The sequence below is a fragment of the Papaver somniferum genome, chromosome 9 (assembly GCF_003573695.1).
Source record: "Papaver somniferum cultivar HN1 chromosome 9, ASM357369v1, whole genome shotgun sequence".
Taxonomy (NCBI): Eukaryota; Viridiplantae; Streptophyta; class Magnoliopsida; order Ranunculales; family Papaveraceae; genus Papaver; species Papaver somniferum.
In genome coordinates, this window is record NC_039366.1 from 108,566,439 (window position 1) to 108,575,223 (window position 8,785).

General features: G+C 36.9%; 1 pseudogene; it reads right to left on the bottom strand.

The window, feature by feature from the left end:
• Positions 1 to 1,521: 1,521 nt before the first annotated feature.
• Positions 1,522 to 2,388, bottom strand: LOC113312390 (annotated as a pseudogene).
• Positions 2,389 to 8,785: the final 6,397 nt, after the last annotated feature.

Here is an 8,785-nt window from a genome sequence, read left to right on the forward strand (position 1 = left end):
CACCACGACAATTTCTGTCGTTCCCTTAGAAAATACGTTTTCTTATCTCCCTCTAACGACGGGAAGACTGTCTCATTAAAATGACAACCCGCAAATCTAGCGGTAAGAGATCTCCTGCCAAAGGTTTTAAAAATGCGGATAATTGTTAGGAACTCGTTTCCAACATAACTACTTAACAATTTTGAAGACCCATCATAGTACGATGTGGAATCATAATGGCACATGTATAGTGCAACCAAAAATGCGTAAGAACACAAATGTCAGGCTTAAATCCAGTTACCAACTGGTGTGCAAAAAAAGGTTGATTAATATTGGGGTCTAAAAACTATTTAAGTAAAGATGCGCGTAATATTGCATATCCCCAAAGCAATAAAAGGTAGGTTAGTACGCATAACCTATTCCTTAGACATCATCTGTAACATTTGATGGTAGTCTGTGCGATACCAATAGGTATAAGGTGCTTTACATTGATCCTATTAAACATGCAATATTCATAAAATCCTTTTGATGTACACTCGCTGGCATTTACAATGGGTGGTGAGCCCTTACATGTATTTTAAGTGCTAGTAGTTTTCCATACGCAAAATTTCTTGGAAACTATAACTAGTCCAAAATGTCAAAACATCCACGAGAGCCATAAGTCACTTGAATGGTCCGCATTCTATATGGATATTTTTCTAAATATCAAATTGTTTTCCTTGTAATATAGATTGTTTACCATTTGCATCTTAGGATGGTCTCGATCCTGTTTCATTGAAGGCTTTATAAAATGAGTGATATGCTTTCTTATTTAAAGGGTGGGGGGGGATGCATCTAGTACTTTAGAAAACACTTATTGAGAGATATGCCGTCACTTTGCATTCTGTCAATCTGTTTCCCATTTTCATTCACTCAAATAAAGTGATCTTTGTATGAGTTCTTTCAAAACAATCATCATGTCACAACCAAAGTTGCTTTATGGTTATGCCGAAAGCCTGTATGAGTCAGTTCCTAACATTTCATCGTCGAAGTCAATATGGATTCAATAATCCAAATATTATAGTGAATTGCATTTCACTAGGTTAACTCATTAGTTTCTCTAAAATATATTTCCTTCCAAATATATTAGAGACTATCAGGGGGTTAGTCCTCGAGTGATTTGTGGGGAGTTGAGTGTATTTTAAATCTTGGGGATTTTGAGAGAGTTTGAGAGAGTGTAGGGAGTTTGAGAGAGTTTGGTGTTTTTGAGTTCAGGGAGTTTGGGGGAGTGTAGGGAGTTTGAGAGAGTTTATTAGAGGGAGTTTGGGGGAGTTTAGGGGAGTTTGAGAGATTTCACTCCTAACTCATTCTCTTTTAAGAAACAATAAACTCTCATTTGAAAATAACATTGATCTTTAACCAAAAGAAAAAAAATAAATGAAAATGATCCTATCTCTGCATGAATAGTATGTTATTTTGTGAAACGAGATAATTTTTTTCCCCTTCATTTTAACGGTCTCCAGACAATTCTAACTCCCTTTGTTCACGAACATTTTCCCACATATCATCCGCTATACTCTTTATCCATGCATTAGCTTCTTGACGTTGTTGTTCTTGAGTTTGTTGTGTCAAAATTTCGTCGTCATTTACAAGCGTTTATGGATGGATATCTTCCTCGTCCTCTTCCTCGACTGGAAACTCATCTGAACAGCATTCTTTTCGCAAGAAGTTGTGTAATCCTGCACAAGCTGTCACTATCTCCGCTTGCACTTGATACGAAAATGGAGGTTGAGACTTAAAGATCAAGAAACGAGACTTCAAAAAACCAAACAATCTTTCGACTACATTCCTCAAAGAAGCATGACGCATGTTAAATAATTCTTCAGCTTTTTTGGCATGATTACCCGTACCAGAAAATTCTTTCAAATGATAATGTTGGCCACGAAATGGTGTTAAACAATATTGTCGGTTTGCAAACCCACCATCCCCCAAGTAACATTTACCTGAATAAAACACAAAAATAAAACTTCGTTAAGTAGAACCCAAATATAACTTAACCAAAAAAATCAAAACTTCACATTAGATAAAAGTAAAATTACCTTGCGGTATTTTCAGTCCATTTCTTTTTGTCATTGTGTCGTTAAGGATTTTCGAATCATGAGCAGACCCTTCCCATCCACTGAGCACGTATATGAACTCCAAGTCGAAGTTACAAACCGCTAACACATTTTGAGATGTAATTCCATGTCGATTCCGATAAACGGTTGCATCTCTTTTGTTCACCATTGCTGGAATATGTATATCGTCCATAGCTCCAATACAATCCTTAAAGTATGAGTAAAATCGTGTACTCTCTCGAATTTTAATTGGAGTTGCACTTGTTGGCTTAGCCATCATCTTCGGGGCTATAGCATTTAAAGCTCGCAACATCCTGTTGAAGTTTTTACTAACTGTCCACCGAGAGCGACCAAATGTGTCACGTATTCTGCAATATCGTGAACTTTGGCCAACAACGAGTAAAAATGTACCAAGCATTTATTCAATAGAAACACATCTTGTATCACGTAATGGTGTACTTTCTTGAATGATACAACATAGTTTTAGAAAAATTGTAGGATCAGAATCTCGCAACAGTTATTTCTCAGCGAAGTTAACAATGGTATTGCACAAAAGCGTCGCAAAACAATTTCAGAAACGACATCAGCAAGGATCATGAGAAAGGTGTGATAGTCTCGCGAAAATTAGAAAGCTTGCGAAGTCAACATTTGTAAGGTTGCGAGAATGTCGCAAACCATATCCGAAAATAAAGGACAGATTAGCTGTCATCCATTATGTATTTCCCTTATAAATAGTCACTCAGTTGTAAAGGAAAGAGAGATATTTTTTGAGTGAGAGATAAGTAAATAGGAGAGAGAAAGTTGAGAGCAGAGATCATTCTTGATTTCTTTATTTTCCTTGTAAGAATATTCAGAAATTAATCAATAAAATTAAGAGTGTAAACCTTAAAATAGGCTGATCAACGATAAAATCATACGAGGGCTGTATTGTAGGATTTCCTGCAACTACATAATGGCGCTAGAAACAGGAAGATTGAAGATCGAAAGTTGAAGATTGTTGATTGAGAAAATTCAAATCAAGAAAGTGATTAAACAAATCACTGAATCAGTTGGAGGAAAGATGAATAGAATTAATGAAAATGGCAAAAAATTAGAGTGTAATATGATAACAAAAAGCTTGGTTAATGAATTCCATGAAAACATCAAAGGAAGAATACATAAACGAAATTTTGAAGGAAAGAAAATTATGACGGTAGAAAAAACTTCACCTTTGAAAGATTGGGAAAAGCAAAGAATTGTGTTCATGACAGAAGAAATACCAAAAGAAAATTTGAATCATACATCTCCATTGGTTGTCACAGTGCCTATTACACGAAAAGAGAAGGATACAGCAATAAAATCCACAGGAGAATGGATGTTGAACAGAACTTTAATTGATGCAGGAAGTTCAGTTGATATAATATTTTATCATGCATTTCGGGGAATGGGATTTAAAGATGAAGAAATGTCCAATTCAACATATTTTGCTCACGGCTTTGGAAAATCCACAACAAAACCTAAAGGAGAAATAGTGGTACGAATTCCACTTGGAGAAATCGAAACACATGTGACATTGTGCGTGGTGGATATGGAATCGCCATATAATATGTTATTAGGAAGATCATGGATACATGCGATAAAAGCTGTGGTATCAACGTTACATCAATGTATTAAATTCCCCACTCCAAGTGGAATAGGTGAAATCAGAGGAGATGTTGATAATGCGAAATTATGTCATCAAATTGAAGTAAGGCGTTATGAAGAACAAGCAAAAAGGAAACAATTTCGCAGAAAATTGGTAAAGGAAGCAAAGAAGGAAGAAGAATTTAGAGTATATATGATACGTGCGAAAGAAGGCAAAGGAATACCCAACGAAATTTCGGAAGAAGGAGAAGGATACATAAAAGCAATTAAAGAACCCACACCAATGGGAGAACCTAAACCCAGTTACACTGCCGCAGAACCAACAAAAGAAATAAATGTTGGGACTGAAGAGGAGCCTCTAGTGTTGAGAATTGGAACCAAAATGGATATAGAAGAAGAATAAAGAACTGTCAATTTACTGCGAGAATATAAAGATATTTTCGCAGGAAACATGGATAAAATACCAGGAATAGATCCAACAATTGCTTCCCACAGACTGGAGATTAACAAAAATGTGAGACCATTTAAACATAGAATAAGAAAAATCGCAACAACTTACCATTCCCAAATAGAAGAAGAATTATAGAAAATGCTGGAGGCAGGAATTATAAGAGAAGCTAAATACCCAGAATGGATAGCGAATATGGTCATTGTCCCAAAGAAAAACAAGGGAATCAGGATTTGCATAGATTTCACTGATTTGAACAAAGCTTGCCCTAAAGATAGTTTTTTGTTACCCGATATTCCTCAAATGGTGGAATCTGCAGCAGTAAATGATAGGGTATCATCTTTAGATGGGTACAAAGGGTATAATCAAATTCCTCTCGCTGAAGAAGATCAAGAACATACTGCTTTCTTTGCTCCTAGAGGTTTATATTGTTATACGAAAATGCCGTTTGGTTTGCGAAATGCAGGAGCAACATATCAAAGAATGGTAGAGAAGGTGTTCGCAAAATGGATACACAAAACATTAAAAGTATACGTGGATGACATGTTGGTAAAGAGTAAGGAAGCAAAGGACCATGTACAAGACTTGAGGGAGATTTTTGAACAAATACGGCAGTATAACATTAAATTGAATCCCGAGAAGTGTACTATTGGAGTTGCATCGGAAAAATTTTAGGCTACATTGTATCAAAGGAAGGAATACAGGTTGATCCGTAAAAAGTGCAAGAAGTTCGTGACATGCCAACACCAGCAACAATAAAAGATGTACAGAAGTTGAATGGGCTTCTAGCTTCGCTGGGGAGATTTAATTCGCGATCATCAGACAAATGCAAATATTTTTTCGATATACTCAATAAGGGTGCGAAATTTAAATGGAGTGATGAATGTGAAAAGGCTTTTCAAGGAATCAAAGAACATCTTATGAATACAACTATCTTACAAAAGGCAGAACCAGGAGAAGAATTATTGATTTACCTTGCGACAACGTCACATGCATTAAGTGTTGTATTATTGCGAGTAGACGCAGGAGTGGAGAAACCCATTTATTACATTAGCAAAACTTTTAATACCGCAGAGAAGAATTACTCAAAAATTGAAAAGTTGATCTTAGCATTAGTTTATGCATCATTTAAGCTCCGCATATATTTTCAAGCACACAAGATAAGGGTATTAACAAAAGTACCAATTGAATCAGTGATGAAGAATTCTAAAATCAGGAAGGGAGAGATGGAATGCACAAGTAGGCCATTTTGATATTAAATATGAAGTTTTATCTTCACCAAAATCACAAGTTGTTGCGGATTTCTTGGCAGAATTTCCTTTAGAAGAAGATGAAGCAGTAGAAGAAATGATGGATGTAGAAGACGAACATGGAGATCCAAAAGATTTATTAACAGAACCAAATAGATGGAAATACTGGTAGATGGATCATCAAATGGAGAAGGAAATGGAGTTGGAATTGTTTTAATTTCGCCAGAAGGAATAAAGATGGCTTTTTCATTCAGGTTGGAATTTGAATCCACTAATAATGAAACAGAATATGAAGCTGTGATACATGCATTAAAATTCGCAATAGAAATGAAACTAGAAAACGCCAGGATCACTAGTGATTCGCAGCTAGTTATTCGCCAAATAAAAGGAGAGTATACTACAAATGAACCATCCCTGAAGAAATACAAGAAGCTGGTTGAGGAATTGTCAGCGAAAATCCCAAAAATAAAATGGAGGCACATTTCAAGAAAGGATAATAGACTCGCAGACGCTTTTGCTTTCATCTCAAGTATGATGACAGATCCAACTGCGAGATGCATAAAAATACAAACACTTCTGTCACCATCAGTCAATAAAGAAGAGGAAGATGTGGATGTGATGGTCATAGATAATGAAAAAGAAGAACAAATAAATAATGTCGCAGACTGGAGAATGGAGCTTCACGCATATTTGGCGAAAGGAGAAACACCAAGAAATAGATTGGAAACACACAGTTAAAAAGCCGAGCAACGAATTATGAATTAAGAGATGGGTTGTTATACCGAAAATCTTTTAGTGGACCATCACTCAGATGTTTGACACGAGAGGAAGGAGAAAAGGTGCTGAAAATGTTACATAGTGGAGACGCTGGCAATCATAGTGGAGGAAGATCTTTGGCACATAGAGCAAAAATGCAAGGTTATTACTGGCCATACATGCATGAAGATGCAAAACAAATATCAAGACGTTGCGAAGATTGTCAGCGGCATGGAAAGAAGATACATGCACCAGGAGCACCATTGTCATCTTCAACCAGTGTGTGGCCCTTTGGAAAATGGGGCTTAGATATTGTGGGGCCATTTTTACCAGGAACTGGACAAAGAAGATACTTAATAGTCGCAACAGATTATTTCACAAAATGGACAGAAGTGAAGGCAGTACAACATATTCGCGACAAAGATATCTTTACATTCATATTCGAAAATATCATTTGCAGATTTGGAATTCCTGCACAGTTGGTATCTGATAATGGGAAACAGTTTGAGGGGCAGAACATAGAAATGTTACTCAATGCATTCAAGATAAAATGTGGAAAGTCCACTCCTTTATATCCACAAGCTAATGGGCAAGTAGAAGCAACAAATAAAAAATTGCAGATATATTAAAGAAGAAATTAGAAGGACATCACAGATCATGGTGTGAACAAGTACATAATGCAGTATGGGCTTATAATACAACTAGAAGAGAAGCTACTGGAATGTCACCTTTTTGTTTAACATATGGAGTTGAAGCGGTGTTACCAACAGAAGTTGTTATTCCGACAACAAAAAGAGCTTGGGAGAAAAATCTTAGTGCGGGTTTAATTCTAAACAAACTTGATGAATTAGAAAAAAGAGAAAAAGCTTTACAACATATGGAGAATTATCAGCGAAGATTGGCTCGAGAATATAAACGTGTCAAGATACGTGAATTTCAACCAGGATTTAGTTCTGCGAGAAACACCAATATATCAGCGAGAAAATGGTGGAAAATTAGCGAAAAAATGGGATGGACCTTACATCATAAAGGAGATAGTTGGAACAGAGCTTATAGATTAATGGACCCAGAAGGAAGAGATGTTGGTCATAGATTAGATAGACCATGGAACAGATTGTACTTGAAAAGATATTATCCGTAAGAAGCTTTGAGAAGTTATGAATTCTGAAAGAATAATTGCAGGATTATTCATGACAAAACAAGATCATGATGTGCGAAATTTTCGCAGAGAACAATGACATAAAAGAAAGGGGCGAACCTTTATGGCGTACACCCTAGTTCGCGAATAAAATTTCGCAAGAGGCAAATGTAAGACCTAAAGTACGTCATATTAGGGGGTACCTGTTACATGACTCAGGGAAAGGCTATACCGCCACCGGAACCTGAGTCATGGAGATTTGGGGTCAATAAAACCCATCCGGGAGAGGCACCTTGGATTCTCAACTTAAGCATATGACTTAGGTTGGGCGACTAAGGTAATAAGGACTCTCCCAAGGAGTGCAGATCTGATCAAGGCGCGAGGTACACGGTTGAGTCAAGAGTGCCGAGGGCGTTTGAAGCGTCCTTGCCATTCTTGACAAGTCTTGGCTTATACTGCACTCGGCCTGAAGAAAACCCCACTTAGGGTGCAGTCTCGTAACCATAAGCCCTATAGGTAAAAGGGATAAGAGGCTGCGAAAACAACTGGTTGTTGTTAAGACTGGATGGGAGGAGCTAACCTTGTATGGTAGAAGTACGCCTCCTTGAAGGGGCAACCAGGGGGAAGATAAGGGCGGCACCCTCCATTAGGGAGCTGATAAGTGTCTTAAGACGCAAATGTCATGAGGCTTATTATTCGCAAGGATAATTAAGGCTTGTCATATTTGTGCAACATTCCTGAAGAGGCAATAATACAAAAGAAAAAGATAAGATGAGATCAATGGGTTTTCGCATGAAAGTGCGAAGACGTCCTGCGATTTCATCGCAAGACGGCAATGTCATGGGGCTTTATTTTCGCAAGAATATTTAGGCCTGTCATATTGTCGCAACATTCCTGAAGAGGCCATAATACAAAAGAAAAAGTTAAGACAAGATCAATGGGTTTTTGTATGAAAGTGCAAGGACGTCCTGCGATTTTGTCGCAATGACAAGAGATGGCATAATAAGACCTTTAATTAGGAAGGCAAAATAAGACCATATAATAAACAAACTAATTATAAGCATTTATAACAGATTATTTTTCCAAGAATAATGAGAGGCAAGTATGGGAATCGATATACAAGAAGCATTATCTTTCTTATCAACAAAATATTAAAAGAAATAGTTGACTCCAAAGTCGATTGAAAAATGTAGCTCTCAAAAGTAATAAAAATAAGACAGCTCAAGAAAACAAAGCTAGAAAAGAATCAAGCTTCAATATCAATATCAGTAGCAGGAGATGACAGAAGTTCTTCGCCAACATTCTCGCAAGCTTCTCCTTCATTTCGGCTTTGATCTTCGTCATGACTAGCATTTTGATTATCGCCAGCAATTACTTGATTAGCATCTTGAGTATCGCCAGCAACTACTTCTTCGGGAGAAATTTCTTTCTCATTCTGATTAACACCAGCAGATACTTCTTTAGAAGGAACTTCTTCTTCATCTTCCAGGAAATT